The sequence below is a fragment of the Podarcis melisellensis genome (genome assembly GCF_964234715.1).
Source record: "Podarcis melisellensis genome assembly, chromosome: 7".
Classification (NCBI taxonomy): Eukaryota; Metazoa; Chordata; class Lepidosauria; order Squamata; family Lacertidae; genus Podarcis; species Podarcis melisellensis.
Genome location: NC_138539.1, coordinates 68778900 through 68792077, shown reverse-complemented (window position 1 = coordinate 68792077; position 13178 = coordinate 68778900). Strand labels below are relative to the sequence as shown.

Genomic DNA, 13178 nt, shown 5'->3' with positions numbered 1-13178 from the left:
TGGCAAAGCCTCTCCAGTGTGGTGTAGTGGTTAAGAGCAGTAGACTCGTAATCTGGGGAACCGGGTTCGCGTCTCCGCTCCTCCACATGCAGCTGCTGGGTGACCTTGGGCTAGTCACACGGAAAGGAGAATGTTAGCCACTTTGAGACTCCTTAGGGTAGTGATAAAGTGAGATATCAAATCCAAACTCTTCTTCTTCCCGGAGGGGAGGGGTTGTGAGCGGAAATCGCTTCCCGCACTTGCAGGGTGTGTATGGCTAGCCCCCCTGCGTCAATGGAGTTCTGGGCCCGCATGATGCACCCCAGCCAGCCAATCCGGCTGGCTGGTGGGTATGGCTTGGCCGTTTTAAAATGGCCGCGGGCCCACGAGTCCTTCCTTGTTTCCAGGCTTCCTCAGATCACTCTCCCTCCCTGTTACAGGACTGCCAAGGAACGCCTTTGAGTCAGGGGGAGGAGAAGAGTCAGAGTGGGAACAGTCAGAAGGAGATGAAGAAGAAGTGATGGGAGGGGAAGAGGGAGAGAGCCAGGAGGTGGGAAGGCTCTCTGATGCTGAAGCATAGCCCCAGCACTGCACAGGGAGCTCAGGAACAGGCGGAGAGCCTAAGCCTGTGCTTTCGGCACAGGAAAGGAGAGGGTTAAAGCACAGGGATCAGAGACGTCCCATGAAGCTCCCCCGCCTCTTTTGTTGGAGGAGAAGCAGGAGAAGACCACTCCCTGAATCTGAACTGGATGATTCGAATGCATGATTGTACTGTACTGCTTGTACATATGTAAAATAAAGAATGTAAATATCTCTCTGCGTGAGCAAAGGGTGCTTATTGCGAAGAGCATACAGAAACCATCACACTCTCTCCCTCCCTCTAGGTTTTGCTTCTGCACCTGACCTTGCCATGGACCTCGGTTGGTTGCCTTGGTTGTCCAAGGGGCCTGGTAGGAATTTATTCCACTTGGCAGATAGCAGATCGTCACAACTTTGTAAGGTTTGGCGGTTAGGCACTGGAAATGTATTGTGTGGTGGAGGGGAGGTTGTGGCCATTGCCTACCCCTCCCCTTTAAGGGTAATCCATTAAAGGAATCCGGCGGTTGTGGTTCCTGTCCGATGCCCAGGTGGTGGCTAGAGCCATGTCCTGACCCTCCGGTGACTCTAGGGGAAAGCTTCCATTTGATTTGCATCAACAAGCTCCCCCTTGTTGGGGGCCTGTGTGGTGTAGTGATTAAGAGTGGTAGACTCGTAATCTGGGGAACCAGGTTCGCATCTCCGCTCCTCCACATGCAGCTGCTGGGTGACCTTAGACCAGTCACACTTCTTTGAAGTCTCTCAGCCCCACTCACCTCACAGAGTGTTTGTTGTGGGGGAGGAAGGGAAAGGAGAATGTTAGCTGCTTTGAGACTCCTTCAGGTAGTGATAAAGCAGGATATCAAATCCAAATCCTCTTCTTCTACTTCTTCTTCCCCTACAGGTTGTTAACCCTTGTGCGACTCCCTGCAGAGTGGGCAGGAGTCAAGTATAGTCTGTTCTCATCCAGGGCCTAAGCCAATACCTCTCACATTCTGTAACCAATAAAGTTGTGGCCTTTTTCAGCCCATTAACCTAAAATACTTGTGTCCATGTGTCTTATTTCATCACAAAGCGGGGAGCGGGGCCTCGACTCACAAACATTTTAGCTGCTCCAAAGTGAAGGGAGTTCATTTACAACACACACACACACTGATTCCAAGGTTTAGCACTATCTATTCTTTCAATTGGGTTTAAGTAAAAAGTGTTTATGGTGTTCTTACTTTATTTTAAAGTAATAACAGAAAATAAATTCTTAGAACTAAAGGGGGAGTGGATAAAATTAAAATCCCACTTCTTCAAAAAATTACAGTCCGTTGCCACACTTGCCTTGCAAAATAACTGCCCTACAACAAACAAGTCTTAATCCTAATAATAATAATAATAATGCTGGCAATTGTTGCACTTTTGCTGAAGAGGCCAGTGCTGTGGTAAGCCCTCTGACAGTAAGAGGCAATCTATTCATAAACGATTCTTCCTTTGTGTGTAATGAGTGGAAGCCATTTGCAGCACAGAAGTGATTGAGTAATGAATGGATTTAACATGGAAAGATGAGGGGGAAGGAAATAAAAGTGCGCTTAGGTGTAACAAGAACGTTAAAGGGGGGAGATTGCTGTTGGAGGATGGCTGCTTACTTTAGAGATTATAATAAAGGCAGGAAGTGCCTACTTTTTTTAAAAAATGAAAACATTTATAAACGACCCTTTTCTTAACAAGATGACTATATTTAAAGAAGCCTGAGGAGGATTTTCCTACACTTTGCCTGTGTACATACATATTACCATCTTGAAACAGAGCCAGGTAATTCTCCTTTTTTACTCAATTTGGACCAAAGCTGAGGGGGGCATGGGTGTGGGAAACAGGAGAATTCATGAAAACACAAGGTGCGGGGTGCATACGGATTGTGGCTAATTTCATGTTTACACCGCTTCCTGATCTGTAAGTATAGCTAGCTCCTGAGTCAAGTGGAAACATTTGAAGAGGGAACCTCCTGTAGAGTCGAATGGGAGGAGGAAGCTGGTGTGGGTCTGGAGGCTAGGACAAAGAGAGACAGATTCTAATAACCATGCATTGGGTTGGGGAAAAACATGATGTTGTAATACTAATTCCCTCTCCCATTAATTTTTTTTTAATGATTACTTGATTACTTGTTTGTTTGCTGTTTATTACATTTAAATTCCATTCTTCCTCCCAAAGGCGCTCAATGCTCCAAACACATCTGCAATACAAAGACAAATAAAAATAAAAACACATTTAAAACATTTAAGAAATGTCAAAAACATCTAAAAGCAGTAAAATACCTGAAAGAAATTTGAGAACAGATGCCACCAAATCATGTGTCAGAAGAAGCCTGCCAAAACCGAAAAATTTTCAGCAGACCTCGAAAGCCTAATATCCATAGGCAAGGAGTTCCACAGTACAGGTGCTGCCACTCTAAATGAATGTTTCATTTCAAATGCAGAATGGACATTGTGTGGCACTTGTTGAGTGCAAATTCCATGGTAAGCATTTATATTTGGTTGGGACTCACTCCCAATAATGTTCATTCAGCTCAGGGTTTCCCCAACTTGGGTCTTCAGCTGTTTTTGGACAGTTCCCATCATCCCTGACCACTGGTCCTGCTAGCTAGGGGTGATGGGATTTATAGTCCAGCTGGAGACCCAAACTGGATATACCCTGATTGAGCTAATCATAAGAAAATTGCATGCAGCAGGTTTTTAAAAAATGTTTATTAAAGGTTTTCATGAATTACCCAAGAATGTGCAATGTCTCTTTTGTAGCCATATTGATGAAGCTGAAGCAGTTGCAAGGGAGATGTATGGAAAGTTTTGAAAAGGAAAACAAGGCACAGGATACCTAGTTAGCAATGGTGTGTGGTGAGGTGGGTTGTAAAGGTGACCTTACAGCATCCCAAACCATCTTTTGTAGGTAGGGCCTATAGCTCAGTGATCGAACAGGTATATATAAGCAGAAGGCAGCATGTTCAATCCTTAGCATCTTGGGTCGTTGTTGTTTAGTCGTTTAATCGTGTCCAATTCTTTGTGACCCCAAAGACTAGAGCATCCCAGGCACTTCTGTCTTCCACTGCCTCCTGCAGTTTGGTCAAACTCATGCTGGTAGCTTCGAGGACACTATCCAACCATCTTGTCCTCTGTCGTCCCCTTCTCCTTGTGCCCTCCATCTTTCTTAACATCAGGGTCTTTTCCAGGGAGTCTTCTCTTCTCATGAGGTGGCCAAAGTACTGGAGCTTAAGCTTCAGGATCTGTCCTTCCAGTGAGCACTCAGGGTTGATTTCCTTAAGAATGGATAGGTTTGATCTTCTTGCAGTCCATGGGACTCTCAAGAGTCTCCTACAGCACCATAATTCAAAAGCATCAATTCTTCGGCGATCAGCCTTCTTTATGGTCTAGCTCTCACTTGGGTTAGCAGAGTTGTAGAACCTGGCCTGAGTTTCTGGAGAGGCACTGCCAGGCAGAGTATGCCACACTGGTCCATATGCTCCAATAGCCCAGCTACATAACTTACCTTTTCTATACTAGCTATAATGCAGCCTTCCTGAACCTGGTGCCTTCCATATGTTGTCGGACTCCAACCCTCATCAGCACCAACCAGTGTTGATTATGCGAACAACATCTGGAGAGCACTAGTGTTCGGGAAAGCTCTTACAATGTGTCTTGTAACTATGATATGTAGCAATTGCATTGTGTTAAACTGCTCAGGCTTTATGATTCAAGGCAGATTTTCAAAGCTGAAGAATCATATCCCAAAACCGAAACATTAAAAGTCTCTCTTCCTTGGGAGTTAATAAAATTCAACTCTCATTTCATAGTTGATGCTAATGATTTGGCACTTTTTATACTTAGAGGGATGCCTAATTCAAAGCAAATGTTTTCCAATTATTACTTGAAGGCTTCATTAGTTCCCCTAATTTCCTGTTGTCTTTGGAGGGATCTGCTCAGGTGAAAACTTCCATTTAGCTTTGCCTTGTTAGACACCCAGTGAAACTAGACTTTGGAAGAATGCTCCTTCTGAATGGACAAATGGCAGAGGAGCACTTTGATGAATGAAAGCCACAGTGGTTTTGTTCCCTGTGGGAATGTTCTGGAACCATCTTTTAATAGAAAAACATTTCTACATGTTCCACCACCACCACCTCACCCTGCCATAAACTTACTGGTAGCATATTTGTCAAATCACTTGAGGAAAGAGCTAGAGCTGCCTAGAAAACAAGGAAGTGCTAACTAAATTCCCTTCCATCTTCCCCAGTATTTCAGCAACGACTTCTGAGAATGATTTGGATATCAGGAGGACATTGTCTATCACTAGATATACTGGGTTTTTTTGCTCTATAAGACTCACTTTTTCCTTCCTAAAAAGTAAGGGGAAATGTGTGTGTGTCTTATGGAGCGAATGCAGGCTGCGCAGCTATCACAGAAGCCAGAACAGCAAGAGGGATTGCTGCTTTCACTGCGCAGCGATCCCTCTTGCTGTTCTGCCTTCTGAGATTCAGAATATTTTTTTTCTTGTTTTCCTCCTTCAAAAACTAGGTGCGTCTTATAGAGCGAAAAATACGGTATTCAGAATTTCTCCCTGCAAGTAGCCTTGTGGATACTACTCTGTGTGATGTTAAGGGAAGAGAGTTCAAAATGTTCATTCCCCTGTGGGAAGTTTGGCCACATTTTAACATCAAGTTCTGTCCCTTCAGGCTGGTCCTGAGTCAAAATGCATTGTGCACCCTGCATACCAGTCACACTAACTTGCCAAAAGCCTTGGAGAAGGGGAGAACACTCACTTCCACACCGGAATGATGCCGCAAGACCTCTCTTTTGCTAGCAATGACATATGCTAATGGATCATAATTCTCTGCTTCGAATCTGGGGACCTACAAAATTTATCACCAGGAAATACTCCCCAAGGCATGTGTTAGGAGCAAGTGGAGGAAGAAGCTAGGAATCCTTATCCAGTTCAGATTTTAAAATATTCTTTTCTTTGAGGTGAGCTTTAAGAGCCCCCAAACTGACATTCAAGTCCAAGCTCATTGAGCTTTCCTGGCATCTTGAGTTATTAGTGATACTGTAATCTTTACTTCATCCAATAATTATCAAAGCTTCGCCTCTTGTTTATATAGCTTTCTGCTACTTTCACCGCACCGCTCACATACTTTATCAAACCTAGGGGGCTGGCATATTTCTCTGCATTTTGAAGAGGATTTTATTTGTATATATTTTTTGCCTTTAAAACCAATTAACAGAAGATGAAGAAAAGTAGCCGTTTCATAATGTTGCCAACATAAAAGAACTGAAGCATTAGGCGATGACAGGGTCCTATGTTATTCTGGTGCATTAAATTGCTCCACACGATAGCTTTAGATGTGTGAAAAACAGAGTTACTAAAATCTTCATCCCATGGGCTGTGATTAGCCTTGCTGAAATTCCTCTACTAAACAGCATCATGATGTTAGTCTTAGTGATGCAGCCAAAGAGCTATCTAATTAGAAAGTCAAACGAAGAGACATATCTACTGGATTAGTGCATCTGTACAGCAATATATTTCCTAACCCAAACACAAGTAGCATTAAACCTTTTATGTTTTATATCCGTTACCTCCAGGTTCAGGACAAATGCCTCCTAATATCTATTATTTAAGTGGTGGCAATCAACAGAGAGGGGTATTGCCTCTTTAGCTTTCCAGAAGCTTCTAGTAGGCTACTGTTAGAAACAGGATTTGTTTTTATTTTAACAATTTGGCATACCACTTAATTACAGTCATATCTACAGGAGACTCAGTACAACGGATCTAAAAATGAATTAAAATGCTGGATTAGAATCTTGGCCTAGATGGACGTTCTTATTTTCTTAGCAGCCTTGAAGACGCAAGAAAGAAATCACACTTAACTGCTCACCCCCTATAAAATCTTAGTCACAGTTGTTCTATATAAGGATAATATTTTTTTCCTCTTTCTTTCGTATGCTTTCACTTTGAACTTCTATCTTTGAAAAGTTTTTTTTTCACATTTTTGTTTTCAGTTTTTTTAAATATTTCTCTGTTAGTTACTGTGGAGAAGCAATTAAGAGGATGGCTACTACAGTTCTTGTGGAGAATATATCATTTTAAATATATATAAAAAAAACTTCTTGCCTGTGAAGCGATGAATTTGATTCACTTTCTGTAGAATTAAAAGAAATGCTCATTGAAAATACGCACATGAACTGCGTTGCTTTCTGTTTTAGGCATCATTCTTATTTAGGATGGCTCGCTTGTTTGAGCTATCTTCTGTTAGGATTACATAGGATATAGTTTTTATTTATATCTTGGAAAGACAAAGACCAATGTATACAAAACCCTGTTGTGCATTTGGCTGTGAAGCGGTCTATCAAGATTACTGTGAAGAGGCTTATTAAGAATGTGCCTTTACCTAAGTGTTGCCAGCTTGGAGGCTGGGATCTGACCCCAGAACATAGCCACCTCCAAAACATTCATGCTCCTTAAATGCAGCGGATGTTTCCTGAATGTGTAGCTCACCTGCGAGGGTATGGTTTCAAGGCTACATGATGTTTTTCAAGCAATAATTATTATTATTATTAATTAACATTTGTGTTGGTGTTCCTTAAGTCACCACAGGCATAGGGTAGGGCAGGAATCTGGATTGGAATCAGGCATGAAGGGAAGGGGATCACCTCAGCATTTACTTTTAAGAATAAAAATAGAATAAGCATGCACTTGCTAATTGCATGAATAACATCATTTGTTTGTACCTCAGGCCACCATAAACAGTTTATGGGCTGGAATTAAAGTGCTCATCTTAATTTTAAAGCTGCATGTCGCTTGGAACCAGGATTTTTCATGAGCCAGGATTTCACATGAGCTCCCAAGGAACTGTCAGCACGCAGAGGGTCGCAAGGCCAGCTGGCTAGCCCCAGCTGGGTCATCTCCTTCCAGCCGTCCTGCTGTGAAGACCCATCGGCCTCTGCTCCGATGTAAATCAGCCACCCAGGCTTCAAAGCCAGGGCACACTATATCAGCCAAGCAAACTGCACACACAGAATAGGCGTGAGGCTTGTGGAAGCATACTACAACTACGGATTTATTAATTATAAATCAGGTCAAAGAAACATGTTGTCTCTCTCTTTGTCTTCTCAGAGAGACAGAGAGAAGCAAAAGCTATACACACAACTGAAGTTCCCAGCAAGCTGTGCTGGTATGTAAACAGACATGTGACATGCAACAGTTCCATGTCTGCAACTAAAGGTGGAATAAAATTTTCCAACAGGAACTGCAATTAGAACATGACGTCCTTCCTTGGTTTCCACCAGTTTCTGAGATAATAATTGCTCTTATTAGACACAGAGTTTCCTCAGTGGTTTCTGCTTGCCTGTGGGATTCCCACCCCACCCCCCGTTGAAGGTGACCTACCAGATCTATGCTAAAATAGTGCTAATTGAAACCTTAAAATATTGTGGTAAACAGGGGGGAAAGCCAAGGGAGATATTTGCTCGCATAATATTATGGAAAACAAAATTCAGCTTCATTTCTGATTGGCCAAGAGGTGGGAGGGGAGTGAAATTACCTGCATAGGTAATTCTAATTAATGACTAGGAGGAGAGTTGGAATAATGATGGAGAAAGCTAAAAACCAGGAAAATGACATCAGTCTAGAAAGCTGCAGAGGACTCATGCGCCAGAGACAAAAGATGCTCAGCTGGCCAAGGGATTAGGATGAGCTGAAACTACTTTAAGTAGAGAGAAAGTCTAGATTTAGGTATATATCAATGTGTCTTTACTGCTCTTATGTTTAATTGTTAAAGCTAAATCTGCCCCTGCTCAAATTGCTGCCATTCAAAAACCTTCAGTGAAAGTTAATTTTCTTCTGGGTTAACTTTGGTATGATGCCTTGTGTTTTACCCTGTGCCTAATTGTGTTACCACACAGCACAGTACAGTGAGTGGGCAAAGTCAGTCAGTTCCAGAAATTAAAAGGCTGTTTAATGAAAGCCAGGAAATATATATAAACCACTTGGGGACAGCAGTGAGGACCAGAGAGGAGATTGGGTTCACTGGTTTGCTTCCTTCCAGCAGTGTGGGCTGTAGCAATTCATGATGCATGTGAATAAACTAATTTTTTTTATTGCCACTTTGCTCAGAATGTGTTAGGTCTGGTGTTGTATTAATTCATCCAGTACTCACCGCGCTCTGCATCTATTCCAATACATGTCTGTGTTTCGGTTTTTCCTAATATTCTTATTTGGAGAACTCTCCTCTTGTCTTACTACTGTGAAGCAAATGATAAATGAATACCAAGTGATGAGATGCTCAAATCTCATTGCTTCATGTTGTTTCATAGGTCTGGAAGCAAGTACAGTTCTTGGACAATGCACTGAAGGACATCCAGGACATGCTGCAGGAAAGGACCATTTAATTAAATATCACTGACCTATTGGTAGAGATTTGAGACATTTTTAGTTGCTCCAATATATAAGCTGAAATTCCTCTCACTGTATTTTTCAGCGGCATGCCTACACATTTTTGAAAGTGACCCTCGTTCCTCAGTGGTGTGTCACAGGAAAACAAATCGCAACTCTTTGCCATTCCCTTTCAATGTCAATATTGCCTTAGGGGCTGGCACTTGGCAGCTTGAGATGGCTCGACACTTCTTGTGTCTGAGAAGAGCTTGTCAGCAAGATGGAAGACCTTCCCCGGCAAAAATTTTGCTTCCAGGTAGAGGTAATGCAAACTCAAATTACCATTTGGCCATGTCCAAACATGAATGTGTGAGGGGGAGAGGAGAAGGGGGAAAAGTACAAGTAGCCAGGATGAAACATGTCCTTTGAGGAAACGTCTTGTTACCTCAGGACATGTTTGCTCAGATATGGACTAGCCTGAGGCAATGAGTTGTTCATAGCTATAGTCCAGAACCAAAGCTTTTGTGGCGCCAGTCTTTCTTATCTGTGCTGTTTCACCTTTGCAGGAGAATTAATAGATTTTCTTTCTACTGACACTCCATTCTTGAGACGAAGACAGGATTTGTACTGTTCCCCCTTTAGCTGCTTTCCCACAAATTGGATTATTTAGGTAATCTCAAATAGCTACATGGTTGATGCTACGCAGGCTGGCAGGAAAGCCGCCTGGTAAATTCTAAGCACAAAGTGTCGGTGCTGCTGAGATGAATACATGCCTGGCATTGGCTACATTTCACAACACTAACTAGCACATTTCCCAGCAACATTGAATTCACCTGTAAGTATCATGGTGTCAGGAGCTGGGCAGAGGAGGGGGAGTGGTGGAGATCACGTTCCCATCCTGACCCTTCCGTGGAGGAGGAAGAGTATAGTATAGTATAGACTACAACCGTGGTTTGCGGGAGGTCGCAGCTCAGAGGCAGATGAGGGGGAAAGTTGGGAAATCATGGGAGAGCCAGAACAACACCCAGCTGACATGTTGTCATTAGAAAGCATTCCAGGCCCTCCATCTCCCAGAACCCAGAGAGCCTTAAAAATAGGAGAGCAAAGAGCTCAAAGACAGAGGGCACATATTCCTGGATCCTTATCTTCTACTTCTTAGTTATTTTTTCAAATACAGAGAAAAACCTGCTATAGAGAAAGGAAATGTGGTTGTATGAATCAGTCCCAAAGTCACACATAAAGTCGATAATTTGATGGGTGCAGGGTTGTGAATGTATATCTATTGGCCTCAACTTGATAGGTTACAAACTGACAAACCAATCTAAAACTTTCCCCCAATACTAAAAGTTAATATATCCCCCCCCCAAAAAAAACTATTCATCACCTGTTATGGAGATCCATCTTGACAGTGCTGAGATGCAGTCTGACTGTTACCTGTTTTGGACTTTACCAAGACTTAAAGCATATCCTCTTTGTGACATCACACATGACATCAGAATGGCATGTTTGCATTCAACCTAGACTATCTCCATGCCAACAGCAATGGCCAGTAAACTTCTGCAACCAAGTAACCATCAGCCTGACTACCCAGTTGTTTCTATCTAGACTATTGGATGTTTATTTTTTGCTCTCATAATCAAAGTCTGAAGAAGAGCTGTGTATAATCTGAAAACCTGCTTCCACTGTTAAAGAAAACTAATTGTCTGGGACTGGGCAGAGGGGAAATGGTGGAGACCTCCTCCCCATCCTGACCCTTATAGGGAGGAGAAAGAGGAAGACAGTATAGCTTTACAAGAAGGCCATGAGGGGGGTAGCAGCTCATAGGTAGATGAGGGGGAAATCATGGAAGAGCCAAAAACAACACCCAGCTGACACATTGTCATTAGAAAGCATTCCAGACCCTCCATCTCCCCGAACCTGGCAAGTCTTAACAGTAGGAGAGCAAAGAGCTCAAAGACAGAGGGCACTTACCGGCACCCATAGAGGAGGTAATGATGATGATGAAGAGGAAGTGGGAGAGATGGGGTGTGGAGATTCACTCAGGACTCTTGGCTCCCCACCAGCATGTCCATTGCTGGAACTGAGATGACCCCATATGCTACGAACTTGTACAAAAGGAGGCGTCATACTGGTGCTGGTGGGGAGCCAAGTTTGACTAGTCCCGCCTGCACCGCAATCGTAGCAATGCTGTAAGCTTGGGTCTCCACGCCAGTAATTTCCTCAATCTCCACTCGTTCTTGAACATATTTTTCCTTATGGTTTGATCTCCCCCTCCCCAGGCTTCCCTCCAAGGCTGGATCTAGACACCTCAAAAAAAAAAAAAATCAGGAAAATGTATTGTAAAGCAAATAATGAGAAATCACATTGGCAAAGGTTCAAACTCTACAGTGCCATCTAGCATCACACACATTTATTTTTTACTGATGTAGCTGAGTCCCTAAATTTCCTCTGTCAGCACTTGAACAAAGCACTAGTCCTTACGTGTAAAGCTGTCACCTTTCTACTGATTTATCTATCTAGAACAACATACGGAAATGTCCTCATAGATGGCCAGCTGGGGTGCACAGTATCCCACCCTTAACTTAATGAATATGTAACACCATGAGACTAGACTTTGATGTATTTATTTGTTTCAGTGCACTATACTTGGGGGGGGGGATGAGGTTTTCTCTCAGTTTTTGTTTTCAGCTATTAATTATGCTTAATGTATGCTTTAGATATTATGTTTTCCCTTAATCTCTTGTCGTTCCTTCCCTTTGGCTATATCTCGCTGTGAATTGGATCACTGAGCAGTATATATATATTTTTTTGCCCCAACTAAAATATCTCATCTCTGTGATGCTGATAACAAGTGTTTTGTTTATTTAAATCATGACTGGACTAAATTTCTTCACACGCAAAACCCACCCTCATTTAAAACCCACAGTCTCTGCTGCACACGATCCCTGCAGGCAAAGATTTATTGTGTTTAATATATTTTAAGGCTATCACACAACAAGTAATTCATCTCTTTGGGGGTGGGTATGTTTACTTAAAATGAAAGGGAGGAAATACATTTATGTGTGTCTCAATGCTTCTTGCCTGTCCGCCCCTCCAGCAAAAGAAACGGCTCAGTCTGTAAACAAATATCAGCCACACTATGCCTGAAATTCCATGGAGTTTCCTTAAGTAGATATTATTTGATATATATTATGTGCTAGACTCTTGTGTGACCAATAAACAAAACTCAGGCCATAACTATGCAATAGGGTCGTGTCACTTCAGATTCCACTTCAGTGCTATAGACAGGAGCTTGATTCATTTTGGACCATTTAAACATCCATTGCATTTCAGATTCTGAAAACTTGAGACTTTAGATATCTCCCTGTTGTCTATAATGGAGACATCAAAAATAGCTTGTGTGTGTGTGTGTGTGTGTGTGTGTGTGTGTGTGTTTTTAATGTAAAAGTATACATTTGCAAAGAGAAAAGATTACATTAAGTGAGAGGTTCCACTCTAGGTGAATGTGGAAGACTGGTGTTTTTCTATTTCAGAGGGTTTAGGCTACCTGATGATTCATCACTGGAAACCTGAGCAAATCTCTCATGAGCAGCAAACTGAAGCCTGAGAAACCCAGCATCTTTGTGGGAAGCCAGCAGAGAGATTGCCAGCTAAGTGTGTTGGCGAAAGGAGCTTTTCAGAGAGAAGTTTTTGGACTGTGTTGTTGTTGTATGTGGCATGAGGTCCACTTGCACAACAGAACTTTCCTCCCTCTGTGCCCTCCATGCCTTCTAAATATGCTCTGGAGGATAGGGGGAACCCCAGAACAGGTATCGGGAGCTCACAGAAAGAGGTGGAAGTCCCATTTTATGAGCCGACACTTGTTCTCTGCACATATTCTTTTATTGCTACATCAAACTCCACTCTGACGCTATGCCTGCGAAGTGCTTTGAGTTCCCTAAAGCGCAAGATAAATCCAAAGTGTTCTCAACTACTGTAATACTGTTGAGCTCATACACTCCTTTTTGAGGATCATCGAGGCCTGTTCTTTTTAATCAAGCAGTTGCAAGAGAATCTGCAATCGCTGCTATCAGGCATGATTCTAAAAAGTTTGACTTCTTAATACACACTTCACTCTGCACTGCCATAATCAGTCTGGGATTCTTATCGTGATTTCTCCCCTCTATTGTTTTCAATATCAAAGAGAAAGCAATCACAGAAAGGCTTTTGTTCTACTAGAGAACTTT

General features: G+C 42.5%; 1 long non-coding RNA gene across 1 annotated transcript; it reads right to left on the bottom strand.

Moving 5' to 3' along the window:
- Nucleotides 1–2713: 2713 nt before the first annotated feature.
- On the bottom strand, nt 2714–10726 carry LOC309373821. The gene is made up of 4 exons (XR_014170185.1): nt 10337–10726; nt 9786–9856; nt 8738–8822; nt 2714–2773 (listed from the first exon to the last, which is right to left on the bottom strand). It is a non-coding gene; the product is annotated as an uncharacterized lncRNA (long non-coding RNA).
- Nucleotides 10727–13178: the final 2452 nt, after the last annotated feature.